General features: G+C 36.8%; 1 protein-coding gene across 6 annotated transcripts in view; it reads right to left on the bottom strand.

Annotated features, from left to right (window-relative positions):
* HYCC2 (hyccin PI4KA lipid kinase complex subunit 2) overlaps positions 1 to 19,605 on the bottom strand; it is a 73,383-nt gene that overhangs the window by 48,018 nt on the left and 5,760 nt on the right. For 5 of the 6 annotated variants that reach the window (XM_060016324.1, XM_060016325.1, XM_069540842.1 and 2 more), the window contains exons 3-4: positions 14,289 to 14,392; positions 11,493 to 11,592 (exon numbers count right to left, since the gene is read on the bottom strand). The gene's annotated coding sequence lies outside the window, so the exon portion shown is untranslated. The remainder of the gene's footprint in view (positions 1 to 11,492; positions 11,593 to 14,288; positions 14,393 to 19,605) is intronic. The other variant, XM_060016326.1, reaches the window with a different exon arrangement.

Here is a 19,605-nt window from a genome sequence, read left to right as displayed (position 1 = left end):
TATCAAAGGTAAATGATGTGTGCCTTTCACTAAAGGAGAAACTCATCTAGTGTATATTTTAGATAAGGAGGCTTAATTTTAGACTAGTGTTCAATTAAAACAGAACTGTTTATAAGAAATAAGTTCTATTTTTAATGATACGTTTGAAATCTATTTTCCTAATGCTTTTCTATTTTCCAATTATACTCCAAAGTAGCAAAAACAAGTTTACTAAGTAAAATCAAACTGCACATTACCCAAGACAAATGCACAGTCTATGCCTAGAGCTTTTACCAAATATACAACTGGCACATACAACTGGAAAAAGTTATACATAATAGAACACTGTGACAGATTTTTACAAAGGTAAAAAAATTAGAAATCAAGGGTTATATGTACAGCTATAAACATATATATATATATCATATGAAATAAGGCCTTTGAAGTAGGTAGATTTATATGTTTTCTAAAATGGAAAAATAGCCAGATAGAAAAAGCAAGTTGTACAACAGTATATAAGCTATAATAATTCCACTAAAAATTATATAAATGTGAAAAAGCTGGGAGGAAAAATATATATACTAAACTATTAAGTGTTGGCCTCTGAAGGAAGGATTACTGAGGATATTCTAATTATGTAACTTTGAATTATAAAAAAAAATAAAAATTGGTATGTATTATTTTTTAAGTGAGACAAACAACAGAAGGTTTTTGGTTTTAAATTTAAGGCTCAAAAGGTAACCAAAAGAAAAAAGGAATTTCTTGGGCAGGGAGGGAAATGTCTCCAGAGCAAATGAAATGAAAGTTCCTTTATTAAAAAGACATATTTATCAAAAAGACGATATGTGTCATATTCCATAATAAATTTCTATCTAAAAAAAAGAAATCAGATTTTCTAAACCCCTTCCTTTCCCTAAATATCCATATATAATACACTATACCAAGTATTATATAAGCAAGGAGTACAAAAAGGAGTAAGAAATGCCCCTTATTCTCAAGTAGCAAATGCTCTTAAGATGGACTGGTGGATTTATTCAACTAAATTGCAAGAGGAAAAAAGAGACAGCAGATTAAAAGATATGTTAAGAAAAATCAAGAACCAAAGTATGAATCTTATTTGGATTGATTCAAACAATAAAAAAGAGCATAACACAATTGGAAAAGGTTAAACATGACTTATTGTATGACTTATTACTTAATACTGGATGATACTAATTCAAGGAATTATTATAGGTTACTTTTATATTTGATAATGGTATTATAATTAGGCTTTTTACTTATTTATTTTTTAAATACAATTTATTTATTATTTTGTCCACATCGTGTGGCACGTGGGATCTTAGTGCCCCAACCAGGGATCGAACTTGTCTCCCGCCCCACCCCGCCCCGGCAGTGGAAGCGTAGAATCTTAGCAACTGGACAGCCATAGAGGTCCCTATAGTTAGGTTTTTTAAAATACTGTTTCTCTCTTGCAAGATTCACACTGAAATATTTACTGGTGAAATGATATCTGGGATTTCCTTTTTTAAAAAATATATATATATTTAAATTTATTTATTTTTGGCTGCATTGGGTCTTCGTTGCTGTACGCGGGCTTTCTCTAGTTGCGGAGAGTGAGGGCTACTCTTTGTTGTGGTGCTCGGGTTTCTCATTGCGGTGCTTTCTTTTGTTGCGAAGCACAGGCTCTAGAGCGCAGGCTCAGTAGTTGTGGCGCACGGGCTTAGTTGCTCTGCGGCATGAGGGATCTTCCCAGATGAGGGCTCGAACCCGTGTCACCTGCATTGGCAGGCGGATTCCTAACCACTGCGCCACCAGGGAAGCCCTGGGATTTGCTTTAAAATAATCGGGATGAGGGTAGCCAAAGGAGGAGAGTGCATTGGGTATAGATAAAATATGACTGGCCGTAAGTTGATAACCACTGAAGCTAACTGGTATACAAGTTTCATTACACTACTCTACTTTGTTATAGGTTTGAAGTGTTCCATAATGAACTTCAAGGGGGAAAAATAAAGGATCGATGAACTAACTCTACATACAAATCATAATATACATGATATAAAACAACAGTTCTTAACCTTTTTTGGGGCGGGGCAAAAGCACAAAGTTACAGACCCCCTTTGATAGCTGAGCAAAACTATGTACTGATCCCTACTTCAGAAAAAGATAAATATGATGCCTGCACGTACATGATTTTACAAATAATTTCAGGAAGTTCACTGATTCACTAAAGCCCATTAATAGATATGGACTCCCAAGTTATAAACTTGTGAAGAAATAAGACTCTTAAAAATAACTTTATGAAATAGAGCACAACTACACTTCCTAATGATAATGTCCTTCAAAGAAGTCATTTTGTAAGGTTCCTATATTTACTACAATGATTGTTCAAATCAGTCAGAATTTTCTTTTTTTCTTTCAAGTACCCATTAGTTAAGTAGTACTAAGTACTCTGTATAACCTAGTACTTCACCTAAAAATGGACTCCATGACATAATTATCATTACTGTGTATCTTGCTCTATGCAAATTACACCTCTTTAAAAAAAATTTAACTATAAAAAATAAAATAACAAGCCTAGATCCATCATACATTATAACTTTCAGTTATAAATAATGGGCTAAATATCCTAAGGCAGTTGCCCCTGGAAGCTTCTCAGAAAGAACTCAAGGAGGCAACTGACCAAAAAGCAAAGGAATGATTCAGTCAGAAATTCATCAATCCATTCCATAAATATTTCTTTCTTTCTTAATAATAATTCATTATTATTTTTGGCTGTGTCGGATCTTAGTTGTGGCACGCGGGCTCTCTAGTTGTCCCGCAGCATGTGGGATCTTAGTTCCCTGACCAAGGATCGAACCCACGTTCCCTGCATTGGAAGGCAGATTCTTAACCAGACCACCAGGGAAGTCCCCCATAAGTATTTCTTAAGCAAAAACTATATACCTGCCATTATGCTAGGAGCTGGAAGTACAATGGTAAACAGAATCAGATGTAGACTCACTCTAATGGGGCACTTCCCTAGTGGAGGAGGCTAAACACATTTTTGCAGAGACAAGGAGTAAGAAGGAAAGGTACACGAAAGCGTAAAACAAAGGAACCTAGTGCTGATGAAGGTTTCTCTGAGGTAGCACTTAAACTGAGATATCAAAGATTAGTAGGAGTCAAGGGGAATAGTGAAGGAACATTCTAGAAAGAGGGAACAGCATATAAAAAGGTTCTGTGGGGGCTTCCCTGGTGGCGCAGTGGTTGGGAGTCCGCCTGCCGATGCAGGGGACACAGGTTTGTGCCCCGGTCCAGGAAGATACCACATGCCGTGGGGTGGCTGGGCCCGTGAGTCATGGCTGCTGAGCCTGCGCATCCGGAGCCTGTGCCCCGGATGAGGAGCAGGAGAGGCCACGACAGTGAGAGGCCCGCGTACCGCAAAAAAAAAATAAAATAAAAAATAAAAGGTTCTGTGGCAAGAAAATAACATAGGAAGATGTAGAATCTGAAAGAATATCCAAGTGGTTAGGAGCACAGAGAGCAAGGGGCATGGTTGAGGGCAGAGAGAGAGAGGCATGGGCTGATGTTATAATAAACAAGACCTTCTAGTCTACATTAAGTATGGAAAGTGACTGAGGATAAGAATAAAGGTTTGAAAGGCTTACCTGGCTATGATGCAGAGAACACTCTTTCAAAGCTAGCTGCAAAATTCCCATTAGCAAGAAGACTAGGGGCTTCCCTGGTGGTGCAGTGGTTGGGAGTCCGCCTGCCAATGCAGGGGACACGCGTTCACGCCCTGGTCTGGGAGGATCGCACATGCCGTGGAGCAGCTAAGCCTGTGCGCCACAACTACTGAGCCTGCGCTCTAGAGCCCACGAGCCACAACTACTGAGCCCACGTACCACAACTACTGAAGCCCACGCACCTAGACCCCGTGCTCTGCAACAAGAGAAGCTACCGCAATGAGAAGTCCACGCACCGCAACCAAGAGTAGCCCCCGCTCGCCACAACTAGAGAAAGCCCGCGCACGGCAACAAAGACCCAAGGCAACCAAAAATAAATTAAAAAAGAAAAAAAAAGAATTAGGTGAAGAATACAAACAAGAAATTCAAAAAAGAAAAAGAGAAAAAGAAGACTAAAAATATTCCAGGCTTGCTATATATAGCACTTGCTCTGAGAGTTCCTACTAAGTCAAGTCAAGTCTCTGGAAGTTTAAAAAAAAAAAAACAAAATAGCTACTGATAATAAAAATGGTTTTTATTTACAAAGTACCTGAAAAATAAAGTAGGTTCCATTTTTATTAAGCTTCAAATAAAGTATAAAAAGTAAAAGCAATGCCTACATTATTTTCTCTGGAAATAATTTTTTTAGGGATAAATTCTAACATCTGAATCTCCCTTTAATATTTCCCTTTTAACCCAAGTCTCTTATGAAAGTATAAACAAGAGGGGCTGTTTTGTTGATATTACTTACAACATCTCCTTCTACCACCTCATTATCACTAATGAGTTCAGCAGGCCACAAGACTGAGGAAAAATAGACTGAATTTTACGTCCTCTTTGAGAAGTACTCCAGAAAAGGAGGTAAATACTTTCAATAAATATACTACCATGTAAAGAAGAAAACCACAATTTCATTCTAGTGGTGACAGAAAGGACTTATTTTCCGAAATAAAGAAAATAGGAACTTAAAAAAAACACACAAAACTCCTTTATTTCCACGGCTGAATTTTAATAATGATTGATTTTTGCTTTTTATTTACTGGAAACTTAAAAAGTTATTCTTCCTCTGTACCACAACTATTACCTCTAATTTTACAAATATCCTTAGCTATAAATATGAATAGTTGATATTCAATTATTAAATAATTTTAAAATAGTTATTATAAATAGTATATGTCTATTAAAAAAAGGAACTTAACCTAACTACCTCCCCCACCCACAAAGATAAACAGAGTTAACCATTTGGTATGTATTTTTCTTCACATACATGTTTACATATATGCATGTATGTATATGTGTGTGTATACAGTTTAAATATAGTTGTGTTCATTGTACATAGTATTCTATAATTGCTCTTTCAATTCTCAAAAATATATGAAAGACCTATAGTTCAAGCTCACTCTTTTTAATGGGTGTAATTAATTATAAGTATAATCCCATAACTTATTTATTTACTAATAAACAAATCTGTTTTCAACTTCCTTATATTACAAAAAAATGCTGCAATACACATCCTTGTACATACTTATGTATTTCTTTTGTTATCTTCTGTAGTATAAATTCTAAAACTTGAATTTGAATTTTTTTTTTTTTTTTTTGGTACGCGGGCCTCTCACTGTTGTGGCCTCTCCTGCCGCGGAGCACAGGCTCTGGACACGCAGGCCCAGCGGCCATGGCTTATGGGCCCAGCCACTCCGCGGCATGTGGGATCCTCCGGACTGGGGCACGAACCCGTGTCCCCTGCATCGGCAGGCAGACTCTCAACCACTATGCCACCAGGGAAGCCCTTGAATTTGAATTTTTAAGGTCACAGGATATAAATATTATTAATAGCATATGCAAATACAAATAAATTCTCAAAACCATAATCCATCATATAATTTTAAAGAGCATATGATTGTTACATATACAAAATAATTTCTTCCTGCTCTATTTATAAAGTTAATACCTTAGCACTGAAATCTAAAAAAAATCTAAATCTAAATAACTCAATTTTTCTACATTTGTTTATATGATGTATATGACTTTTAAAACTAGAACAACAAAAATCGGTATCAGAACATTCAAGTGAGTACTAGTTACCAAAACATTAAAAATTTAATACACAGAATGCTGTAATGTATTTGAAAGAGGCATGGCAAAAAAGATACCACAATATATTTTACTGTATTTTAAAAATCAGTCTGCTTGTTTAGTAAAGGCTTGAATCTTCTAAAGTTAAAAACCACATCTAGGGCTTCCCTGGTGGCGCAGTGGTTGAGAGTCTGCCTGCCGATGCAGGGGACACGTGTTCGTGCCCCGGTCTGCGATGATCCCACACGCCGCGGAACGGCTGGGCCCGTAAGCCATGGCCGCTGAGCCTGCGCGTCCGGAGCCTGTGCTCCGCAATGGGAGAGGCCACAGCAGTGAAAGGCCCGCGTACCGCAAAAAACAAAAAACAAAAAACAAAAAACAAAAAAAACCCACATCTACAGTTTACTCTTTAAACAACCTGAAAGTTATTTTAGAATGCAATATGAGATTAAGATCTAACAATGTTTTCTCCCAATAAAAACTGTTTTCTCAGTTCTTCTAACACCTTGTTTGCATGTCCATTTATTTCTAACTTGCAACACTATTTTTATCATACACTAAAAGTCCCACGTATATTTGGAACTATTTCTGAGCTACTTTTCCCATTAATTTGGTACCGGGACTATAATATTTTAATTATGTGGCTTTATAATGCACTTTATAATAGTACAAGTCCCATAATAATTCTTTTTCCTAAAAATGTATTTTATTATTATTGCCTGCTTATTCTTCCAGTTGAATATTAGACTTCTAATGATAAGTTTCTTTCCCATACTCTATCCTTATTGGAATTAAATTTACAAATTAATTTCAAGTGACATCTTCACCTAATTGAGTTATCCAATACAGAAGCATGGCACTGCTCTTTATTAAAAATCTTCTTTTAGGAATTCCTGGTGGTCCAGTGGTTGAGACTCCATGCTCCCAATGCAGGGGGCCCGGGTTTGATTCCTGGTCAGAGAACTAGATCCCACATGCCGCAACTAAAAGATCCTGCGTGTTGCAATGAAGACCCGGCATAGCCAAATAAATAAATATTTTTTTAATAAAAATCTTCTATATGTCTGTATAAATTTTGTGTTTTCTTCATATAGATCAACACATTCAAATTAAATTGATTCCTAAGTATAATCTTCTGTGGACAACTGGTTCCAGACCCATTGCAGATACCAAAATCCAACAATACTCAAGTCCCAGAGCTGGCCCTCCCTATCAGCAGATTCAACCAACCATGCATTGTGTAGCACTGCATGATTGATATTTATTGAAAAGAAATCTGAGTATAAATGTATCTGCACAGTTCAAACCAGTGTTGTTCAAGGGTTAAAAGTTTATATTTTCCTGCTGCGACTGTGATTCTTTTTCATTATTTCAAATTAGCTGTTGTTACACACATAAAAATAAACACTTTCTTAAAAAATCAAAACGAGGGCTTCCCTGGTGGCGCAGTGGTTGAGAGTCCGCCTGCCGATGCAGGGGACATGGGTTCGTGCCCCGGTCCGGGAAGATCCCACATGCCACAGAGCGGCTAGGCCCGTGAGTCATGGCCGCTGAGCCTGCGCGTCTGGAGTCTGGCTCCGCAACGGGAGAGGTCACAACAGTGAGAGGCCCACGTACCACAAAAAAAAAAAAAAAAAAAAAATCAAAACGAACAAGTTTTTAGATAAATATTTAAAATACTGAAAATCGCTTAAATTAAGACTTCTATGTTTTAGGAAAAATTTATAAACTAATAAGTTATCTTTTTACTAACTACAATGAATTAGAAGGTTTTTTAAAATGTTGACTACGTTATAGAAAGGGATAAGAAAAAGCAAGTACAATTAATCAAAAATGTTTTTCAAACTCTTTACAAAAAACATCAGCACAGCTCTTAAAATAAAAAAGAAAACCAAACATTATTTTTTGAAAGAAACACAAAATTTTTAAATGTAATATATACTGCATCAGAATCCTTATCTGATATAGGGCCCGGAATATATATTTTGAAAAAGTTTTCCAAGTAATCCTGATGACCACCCTTCAGTTAAAAAAAAAAAGTATCACATCCAGGTTAAATTTCTTATTTTAAATTCCTGTATGATCTCTCCTATAACCACAAATTTGGCACACCAAATCACTTTAGTTTCTACCAATACCATTTTTTAAATGACTGCAAGTTAATTAACTTTAGATAGAAGAACATAGTGGTGTTAATAATAATTATAACCAAAACACTAACGTATTTCCCCAATTTTAATGATACTAATTTTAAGACAGTAATTTATTAACAAATTTAAGTAGGAAGTAAGACACAATCCTTTATTAAAATGAAACAAAATGTTTAAAGGATAAGAGCATAAGCATATCCATATAATCACATAAGACTTTTAAAAATTATCCTTGGGCTTCCCTGGTGGCACAGTGGTTAAGAGTCCGCCTGCCAATGCTGGGGACACGGGTTCTATCCCTGGTCCAGGAAGATCCCACATGCTACAGAGCAACTAAGCCCATGCACCACAACTACTGAGCCTGCATGCCACAACTACTGAGCCCACATGCCACAACTACTGTAGCCTGTGTGTCTAGAGCCCGTGCTCCGCAACGAGAAGCCAGTGCAATGAGAAGTCTGAGCATGGCAACGGAGAGTAGTCCCCGCTCCCCGTAACTAGAGAAAGCCCGTGTGCAGCAACAAAGACCCAAGGCAGCCATAAGTAAATAAAAAAACTAAACAAGACCAAAAACGCTTACTTTAAAAAAATAAATAAAATAAAATCTATGGTTGAAAAACGTAACGTGGTCCCTTTCTTACAGCTCATACTTCTCCCCCACCACAGCTTCCTATGTTCTGGCCATATTCTCATTTCAGTTCCTCTAGAGCTTCATGCACACCTTCACCCTAGGGATTCTGTGTGGACTGTTCCAGCCTGGAATGCTGTCCTACAATCGCTATTTAAATAACTGGCTCCTTCCAATCCTGTTAATCTCAGCAGGCCTTTCTTGACCACTTTATCTAAATAGGAGCCCTTTCTCCCTTCTCCAGTATTTTCCATTCCAACATATATGGTTCATTTCCTTCCTAGGGCTTTGGATTTTATACCTTGTATATTAAACCTTATTGTCTATCTTTCCCATCAGGTCACAAATTCCATGAGAACAGGGTCCTTTTCTGTTCTGCTAGCATTTGAGGGCTCACTATGGACTCAATGCTAACAAGTATATTATGGTATCTAGACATATGACAGATACTTAATGTATATTCGTTGAATCAATGAACCACATAGCTTATATGACCTTGGACAAATCGCTTAAACCCTTTGGGCTTCAGGTCACTACAATGATAAATTACTTTCTAAATCTAAAATCCTATAAATATATTTTAGTACCTTCATTTGGAAAACAGAACAGTACTAGTTACAGAGAAATTTTTTAAATATGTTTTCTAACTAGAATCAGCATCTTTTAGTATTTAGAGGTAGCTACAAACACAGTTATAAACATACTGCAAGCCCTCTTTTTATTTAAACAGACAATATGGAATTCTGAAAATCATTTCTTCTACTGTTACACCCATCCCATCATCTGATGTATAAAAGCTATATTTATTTATTTTATTTGTTTATTTATTTTAACATCTTTATTGGAGTATAATTGTTTTACAATGGTGTGTTAGTTTCTGCTTTAAAACAAAGTGAATCAGCTATACATATACATATATCCCCATATCTCCTCCCGCTTGCGTCTCCCTCCCACCCTCCCTATCCCATCCCTCTAGGTGGTCATAAGCACTGAGCTGATCTCCCTGTGCTATGCAGCTGCTTCCCACTAGCTATCTATTTTACATTTGTTAGTATATATAAGTCCATGCCACTCTCTCACTTCGCCCCAGCTTACCCTTCCCTGTCTCTATGTCCTCAAGTCCATTCTCTATGTCTGCGTCTTTATTCCTGCCCTACCCCTAGGTTCTTCAGAACCATTTTTTTTTTTTAGATTCCATTTATATGTGTTAGCATACAGTATTTGTTTCTCTTTCTGACTTACTTCACTCTGTATGACAGTCTCTAGGTCCATCCACCTCACTACAAATAACTCAATTTCGTTTCTTTTTATGGCTAAGTAATATTCCATTGTATATATGTGCCACATCTTCTTTATCCATTCATCTGTTGATGGACACTTAGGTTGCTTCCATGTCCTGGCTATTGTAAATAGAGCTGCAATGAACATTGTGGTACATGACTCTTTTTGAATTACAGTTTTCTCAGGGTATATGCCCAGTAGTGGGATTGCTGGGTCATATGGTAGTTCTATTTTTAGTTTAAAACCTATATTTAAAAGCAAAAGTCAAACTGATATTCTAGCATGCAGATCAATTCGGGCCCATATTGCCTCACTTCCAGAGTATGAAGCAAAATAAAGAGGATATCACAGAAAATGATTATCTTTTTGGTGACCATGGTAATGGCAACCTTTATTAGCAAGCCCTGAATAAAACATAATGAAAAAAATAATAAATTGCTGGAACATGATCTGAAAGAGGTCAATAACTACTTGCCAGGAAGCAAACTCACAGTACTTGCACAAGTACAGTAAGTTCTCCATTAACAACACTGGTAGAAATTGTGTCTTAGCTGATAGTCAGCATATATATTCTTTTTTAGGAATTGTCAATTTAGAGAGAAAAAGGATATAACAGGCAGTACAGCCTAATGGTTAAAGAAGACAGGCTCTTGCTCTAGACTGCCTGAGTTTGAATTCTACCTCCTTGACCTACAAGTTGTGTTTCCTAGGGAAAGTTACTTACCTAACCTGTGGCCTCAAATCCCTCATTTATAAAATGGGGATAATATAAGTACCTATGTCAAAGTTTTTTTTTTTTTTTAAAGATTAAATAAATTAACACATCAGTGAGCAAAATTATAACTGCTCTCAAGGGTTTCTAATGGACCAAAATTATTGTATAAACAAACCTATACAATGATCAAGCAACATATGACAGTAAAAAAATGGCTATGCTACTGAAAATTTTCAAACTAGACCAAAAACTATCTAGATATTTCAAGGTATAAATAAAAAACAAAGCACTTAACATGTGCTATTACTGTACTGTAAATACCAAATTCCCTAAGGAAAAAACTAGAGCTGCACTGTCCAGTTAGTTTTAATTAATTAAAAAAAAATAAAATTTAAAAATCAATTCCTGGGAATTCCCTGGTGGGCCAGTGGTTAAGACTGCGTTTCCACTGCAGGAGGCCTGGGTTCAATCCCTGGTTGGGGAACTAAGATCCCATAAGCCGCGTGGCACAGCCAAAAAACTGAAAAAAAAAAAACTAACATTGTATTAAAAAAAAAAATCAATTCCTTAGTTGCACTAGCCACATTTCAAGCACTTAGTAGCTACGTGTGGCTAGTGTCTCCCATATTGGACAGCACAGATGTAGAACACAGACATTATCAAAGAAATTCTATGATCAGCACTGATCTAGATGTAGCTAGATAATACAATTATGCTGAATAAACTCAGTAATTCAAGAGCTGTAATATTTAGGTAACAAAAAAGTTAAAAGACACAACGATTAAAAAGGAAACACTTTCAAAAGTAAAATTCAAAGGCAATAATTAAGATGTGACTATTCTCCTAGGTAAAACTGCTTAATATATAGAAGCTACCCACAAAAAATTACCAAAAATTCTAACATGTCTGACTATGGGAACTTCATTCTTTACCCTTTACAAAGTTAAATTCTATAATTTTACCTCCGTTCTAAGATCAGTGTTCCAATGGAGGAGGTGGCACAGGAATGCGGCAGAGTTCAAGTGTGGAATTCATTTGTTGAGACTTAAATGTTTTCCAACTCTATAAAAAATGAAAACAAAAAACTGTGAAACAGTGAGAGAGAATATCCTCAAGAATGTAATATAAAGGAGAAAGAACAATTTTGAAAAGGCATTTATAATATAGTTTATCTAATTTTAAAAATAATTGGGATTATTTTAAAATTTTCTATAATAACTAGGCTATACTTATGTACCATTATCAAACCTATTTTAGAAGACATTAGATTTGGAAAAAAGAAGTCTGAGTTTTAGTTTCAAATTTACCATTAAATATCTGTAAAGACTTCGAGTAAGTTAAATTTTCTGGAGCCTCACCTGAAAAATCTACAAAAATAAGTACTTCCCAGCCAAAAATTCTGAGTCCAACTTTTGAAACATATTACAGTGATCACACACACACATACACACACACACGCAACGATCATTAAAATTTTAATATGCACTATAAAATCAAGCTTAAATAAGTATCAATGGCTACATTATAATTTTGGATAAGTTTCACAGACTGAAAATTTTATCATTTTGAGAAAGAACATAGAAAATGCTGTTACTTGAACTTTTGGCACAAAAAATATTAAAAATCATTTTCAAATTGATAAAAGTATACTTTTCTCATAAAGTAATAACTATTATCATGTTCTTGTTGACCACATTATACTCTACTTCTTTGATTCAAAACTTATCACAACTTTAAAAGCTAAAACACCAAAAGAAAATTAGCATTTTAAAATATGTCCATTAACAAAACTTTTTTTTTTTTTTTGCGGTACGTGGGCCTCTCACTGTTGTGGCCTCTCCCGTTGCGGAGCAACAGGCTCCGGACGCACAGGCTCAGCGTCCACAGCTCACGGGCCCAGCCGCTCCGCGGCATGTGGGATCTTCCCGGACCGGGGCACGAACCCGTGTCCCCTGCATCGGCAGGCGGACTCTCAACCACTGTGCCACCAGGGAAGCCCACAAAACATTTTTTAATACAAAGAATACTGCAATAATATTCTCTTGGAGTTAAACAACATTATCATTGTAAAGTCTCCAATGTTTTCCAAACTGAAGATGTGTCAGGACCTCCTACTCCAACCATCTCGTATATACTGGGCTATCGCATGGGATTTTTATTTCATGAGAAGTTCTGCAGTGGGGAAAAAACTTGAAAAGGACTAGCAAGTTTTCTCTGTTAGTCTCTGGAAAGATACACAAGAAATTGGTAACACTCTGGGAAGGGGCAGCTGGTGCCAAGGAGACTGTCTTTTTGTACCTTGGGAATTCGGAACCACCAAGACAATCACCAGATTTTGAAGCAGGCAGACTTGAGAGCTATGCTGGGAAGACTGTCTCTGACAGTCTTTCAAGGCTAAGGATACAGATACTAGGCTCTCAATTGAGGAAAAAGCCAAAACAAAACAAGGAAACCCAACAGGGCAAATAACAGGAAAACTGAGCCATTCAGAGTATGTTCTTTAACCACAACCAAAGTAACCTAGAGATCGTTAACAACAATTAATAAATAAAAACCTAAAAAACCCCCAACTACCTGGAAATTTTAAATTATACTTCTAAATAATCTATGGGTCAAAGAAGATATTAAAACCAAAATTAGGGACTTCCCTGGCAGCCCAGTGGTTAAGACTCCACACTCCCAATGCAGGGGGCACAGATTTGATCCCTGGTTGGAAAACTAAGATCCCACATGCTGCACAGCACAGCCAAAAAAACCAAAAAAACAACCAAAATTAGTAAAAATGCCGAACTCAGTGCTAAGAAAGATATGTTAAAGCTTGTGGGATGTAGCTGTAGCCTTATTTCATATGTAGAGAGTTCTTACTTTGCATGTATTAAGCAAAGACATAGTTCCTATATGCATTTAGGAGTTTCAGTTAACCTGGTACCTTGCAAAGCTAAGATTGCCTATATTAGCAGAGAGGCTGAAAAAAAAAATCAGTGGTTTTATCTATTGACAGATATCTATCTCTGGAGGTCAGAGAGGATAGCAAATGAGTGAAACAGAAAACAAGCACACAATAGAGGGAAAAAAATCAACAAAGTCAAAAGTTGGTTTTTTGAAAAAAAAAAAAAAAGTTGGTTCTTTGGAACTTCCCTGGTGGTCCAATGGTTAAGAATCCGCCTTCCAATGCAGTAGATGTGGGTTCGATCCCTGGTCAAGGAACTAAGATCCCACAGGCCACAGGGCAACTAAGCCTGTGCGCTCTAGAGCCTGAGCGCCACAACCAGAGAGAAGCCTGTGCGCACCGCAACAGAAGATCCTGCATGCCGCAACAAAGACCCCGCATGCCGCAACTAAGACCTGACGCAGCCAAATAAATTATAAAATATTTTTTAAAAAGTTGGTTCTTTGAAAAGATTAATAAAATTGACAAACCCCTAGCAATACTTATTAGAGAAAACACAAATTACTATGAAATTTTTTAGACATCAAAAAGACAAGAAGTTATGATAAACTTTATGCCAATAAATGTGACACTTGGCATGAAATGAACACATTTCTTGAAAAACACAAATAACCAACACCGAAAGATACAGAATATCCATACAGCATCATGGATATTAAAGAAATGTAATCTATCATTAAAAATCTTTCCATAAAGAAAATCTCAAGTGCAGATGGTTTCACCAGTGGATTTTTCCAAACAGTTAAGGAGGAAACAACACCAAGGTTGTACAAGTGTCACAGTCAATGATAAAATATTGAAAACTTACTTTCTGAGGTTGAAAACAAGAAAGAGGGACTTCACTAGAGGTCCAGTGGTTAAGACTCCACGCTTCCACTGCAGGGGGCGCTGGTTTGATCCCTGGTCAGGGAACTAATATCCCGCATGTCGCAGAGTGACGCCAAAAAAAAAAAAAAAAAAGAAGAAAGAGATAACCATTATCACCACTTCTATTCAACACTGTGCTGGAGGGCCTAGCTACTATAGCAAGTCAAGAAAAAGATATAAGAATAATAACCAGAAAAGAAAAAAGGTCATTATTTAGAGATGATATTATTAATAGACAATATAAATATGTACCAAGAAAATTCAGAAGATTCTACAGAATAATTATTAGAATTAATAAGTGAATTTATCTAGGTTTCTGGATAAAAGGCTAATATATAAAAATCAATTATATTTCTGTAAACTAGTGTTTTTTAAAAACACAACTTCAGGCTTCCCTGGTGCAGTGGTTAACAATTTGCCTGCCAATGCAGGGGACACGGGTTCCAGCCCTGGTCTGGGAAGATCCCATACGCCGTGGTGCAACTGAGCCCATGCACCACAACTACTGACTGTGCTCTAGAGCCCACGTGCCGCAACTACTGAAGCCCACGTGCCTAGAGCCCGTACTCTGCAACAAGAGAAGCCACCACAATGAGAAGCCCACGCACCACAACGAAGAGTGGCCGCCACTCGCCGCAACCAGAGAAAAGACCACGCACAGCAGCGAAGACCCAACACAGCCGAAAACAATAAGTAAATAAAATAAAATAATCAAATAAATAAAGAAAATAAAAACACAACTTCCAACAGCATTTTTTTTAAAAAAGAAAGACATCTAACAAAAGATGTGCAAGACCACTACACTGAAAACAAGAAAACATTTTTGAGAGAATTTAAGGGTCTAAATAAATTGAAGGACATACCATGTTCACAGGTTGAAGACTCATAGTAAAAATGTCAATTCTCCCCCAATTGATTTCTAGTTTCAAAGCTACCATAATCAAAATTCCACTCTTCTCCTTTTAAAGAGAAATTGACAAGCTGATTCTGAAATCCCTAGGGAACTACAAGGAGCCAAGAATAGTCAAAGCAACCTTGAAAAACAAAAAAAATTGGAGGACTATACTGTAAAATATTAAGATCTGTTATAAAGCCATAGTAATTAGCTGTACAAGTATAGTAACTAAAACTTATCAATGAAAAAAATAGAGCCTAGAAAGTCACACACAAATAAGACTACTTTATTTATGACAAAGGCAAATTGCAGTGCAGTTGGGAAAAGACATTCTTTTAAACAAAAGACGCTGGGTCAACTGGATATCCCTATAGAAAATAATGAGTGTATCACAATCTCTAACTTTACACAACTCAACAAAAGTAAATTCCAAATAGAATGCAGGTCTAAATGTGAAAGTAAACAAACAAAAAACCATAGCAAAACATCTTTATGTCCTTGAAGCAGGCAAATATTTTTTAAGCAAACACAAAAAGCACTAACCATAACCATAACAACAACAACAATAAATTGGACTGTATCAAACCTGTCATCAAAAGAAACTGAGAGTGAAAAGGCAAGCCAAAGACCAGAAGAAATCAACAATACCTACGCCCGATACCTAGAGAGAGATGTGACTGCTTGGTGGGAGGGTAGGGCAGGAAAACTGTAAAATCCATAACTTCTCCAGGACAGGGAGGACGTCTCAGATGTATCTGTATTCCCAGTTCCTGGGACAGGGCTTAGCACAGTTAGCACTTAGTTCATGACTATTGAGTGAAGGGCCTAACAGCAACAAGCAGTCAGTCAGCGGCAGACTCAGCTGAGGAGACAGGCAGCAAGTATGGTAAAGACTACTAGTTCCCATCCGATAGAGATTCACACCTCCACTCGCAATGATCTAGTCTATACAATCAGCTAAAGCCATTTCTGACCCTCACTTATAGCTAAGTATGGCCAAATGACTAAGTTCTGGTCAATGAGATCTGAGGAAATACCGTGTAGGGAATTCTAGAAAGGCTTCTTTCCTTCTTTTTTTTTTTGTCATTCACATGTGGCTTGCAGGATCTTAATTCCCCAACCAGGGATTGAACTCGGGCTCACGGCAGTGAAAGCATGGAGTCCTAACCATTGGACTTCCAGGGAAGTCCCTAGAAAGTTTTCTTAAAAGATGGAAGGTATGCCCCTTTTGTCCTCTGCCTTTCTTCCTCCTTCCTTCTGCCTAGATCATGGATGGATATCCAGCAACCATTCTGTGATCTTCAGAATAGAAACCACATGCTAAGGATGGCAAAGGAAAGAGAGAAAGAGAATGGGTCCTTGACAAGTCTATGGAGTTGCTGTACCAGTCTTAGACTATTTCTGAATTTGTTTTTACAAGACAAAGAAATGAACTATTACCTTATTTAAGCAACGGTTATTTCTTATCTCTGTTTCTAGCAGCCAAACACTATTCCCACCTGATAAGGTAAGAAAGAGACTGCAGGAACAAATTTATGGTCTAAGATGCCAACAAGCCATCTCAGTTATGCTTCAATTTAATGCTAAGAATAAAGTGTTTAGGATATTCCACTGTAATTGGGGTGGTGGGGAGTGTAGGAAGCAAGACTGACCAAAGAATCTACTCTGTGAGGGTGCACCACCATTACAGTTCAGACAGCGGGGTGTTTATAATAGTTCAGTACACTGACAAGATTTCATAATGCAGTACTATAATTTCTTGCCAACAGTTGGGAGTTATGTTCTAGAAAAGTAATGTGGCTTACTGTGACTGGCCAAAACCAAATTATAGGAAAATGAGAGGTTAGGAAAAATAAACAGTTTAATGGAAGATGTTAAATCAGCTGTTTAAAACCTGTTTAAATAAAAACCCAGTGAACTTTATACAGATGAACCTCCTTCAAGTTTTCAGGAAACACTACTGTAGCACAACAGTTAGATAAGGCTGATTCTCCCACATATTATGCACATTATTCTACTTCATGAAGATTTTGAACCTGTCCTTCTTGGCTTGCTATCTAATGTCTTTGGTACTTGTGTTTTTACTTTTGTTAGATCTCAGCAAACATTTTCAAATTTTTATAGTGACTGTGCCACTTTTTGGACTGTTGTTCATCCTTACATTAAGAAAACAGAAAATAATCTGATCTCGCTGTGGATTATTGTTATAGACTGAATTTTTGTGTCTCCCCAAAATATACTGAAATGCTAACCCCCAGTGTGATGGTATTAGGAGGTGGGGCCTTTGGGAGGTGATTAGGTCATGAGGGTAGTGCTCTCATGAATGGGATTAGTGTCCTTATAAAAGAGATCCCCAGAGAGCTCTCTCACATGTTATAACACAATGAGAATGTAGCCATCTAGGAAATAGGAAGTGGGTCCCTAGTTGACACAAAATTTTCTGGCACCTTGATCTTGGACTTCCCAAGTTCAAGAACTGTGAGAAATAGAAGTTTGTTGTTTAAACCACCCAGTCTATGGTACTTTATTATAGCAGCCTAAATTGTCTGCGACAAAGGTCCTTTTCCATTTTTCCACTCCCTTGAATTTGGGCTAGCTTGGTGAGTTGCTTTGATCATTAGAATATGGTGGAAGGGCTGTTATACAATTTCAAAGCCTAATCCTCAAAGAGGCCTTGCAGCCTTACAGCTTCCACCTTCACCTTTATAGAATGCTACCCTGAGAATGCCATGTAAGGATGCCAGACTAGCCCACCAGATGAGAAGTCACACTGAGAAGAACTGAAGCACCTTAATGGACAGCCAGCACCATGTGCAAACATGTGGGTGGAGACATCTTGGACCTTCTAACTCAGTCAACCCTCCAGGTGGATTCAGCTACATGAGACAGCCAAGTGAAACCAATAAAGGAACAACTTAGCCAACCTACAGAATCATGAAAAATAACAATAAATCTTTTTGCCCTGAGTCATTTAATTTTGCAGTAGTGTTTCAGGCAGCAATATCAAATAAACTTTAAGATAACACTTAAAATAACAGCTTCTTGAAGGTGAGAACAATCGCTTTAGATTTTTCTGTTTTTATCTTTAATTCATATGTTATAGCACCCTGGAAGCTATGCCGACTCCAATGCTGCTTTCCACTATGATTGAAAAAAAAGAAATTAATGTATGAAAATACAATGGGGAGCCATTAAAAAATTTTGTATGAAGTAATATGTAATAGGCACTTTAGAAAGAGAACTCTGGTTACACTGTAGAGTGGACCACAGGGAGGAAAGACCTGTGAGGGCAGAGTGACCAATATGAATACTGCTGGAATAGTCCTAGGGAGAGGCTTAGTAAGAGGTTAGAAGGCTAGACTATCATTACTACTGCTGCTGCTGCTACTATTATTTGCATTATATATTTATTTTATTTGTTTTAATAGAATGTCACCTTGGTGACTTTTTAAAAATTTTTTATTTTTATTGAAGTATAATTGATTTACAAAGTTGTGTTAGTTTCAGGTATACAGCAAAGTTATTCAGTTTATATGTGTGTGTGTATATATACATATATATATATTCTTTTTCAGATTTTTTCCATTATATGTTATTACAAGATATTGAGTATAGTTCCCCATGCTATACAGTAGGTTCTTGTTGGTTATCTATTTTATATATAGTAGAGGTATTATGTATTTATGATGAACCAAGCAAGTACTATAACTAGAACCTCATATGTATTTGCTCATTTAATCCTTAATACAACCCTTTTTAAAAACTTTTTATTTCAAAATAATTACAGACTCATAAGAAGTTCCCAGACTACATGCCAGGAGGTCCCATGTATCCTTTGCCCAGTTTCCCCCAATCGTTAACATCTTGCATAAATACAGTAAAATATCAGGAAACTGACATTGGTATAGTCCACAAAGGGTTACTCAGATATCACCAGTTTTACAAGCACTCATTTGTCTATGCATGTGTGTGTAGTTTTATACAATTTTATAACAGATGTAGATAATGTGTAACTACCATCACAATTAAGATATAGAACTGTTCTATCACCGAGAGGCTCCCTTGTAGCCACCCACTCCCTTCTCCCTGATCCTTAACTCCTGGCAAACACTACTCTGCTCTTCATCTCTGTAATTTTGATATTTCAAGAGCGCTATATAGAGGAAATCATACAGTATGTAACCTTTTGAGAGTGGCTTTTTTCACTTCAGATCCATCTTAGTTGTTACATGTATCAACAGCTCATTCTTTTTATTGCTGCATAGTATAAACGTGCCAGTTTGTTTAACCATTCACCTGTTGAAGAACATTTGGGTTGTTTCCAGTTTTTGACTATTAGGAATGAAACTGCTATGAACATTCA

The sequence above is a fragment of the Delphinus delphis genome, chromosome 7, assembly GCF_949987515.2.
Source record: "Delphinus delphis chromosome 7, mDelDel1.2, whole genome shotgun sequence".
Classification (NCBI taxonomy): domain Eukaryota; kingdom Metazoa; phylum Chordata; class Mammalia; order Artiodactyla; family Delphinidae; genus Delphinus; species Delphinus delphis.
This window is presented reverse-complemented; position numbering and strand designations above follow the sequence as displayed.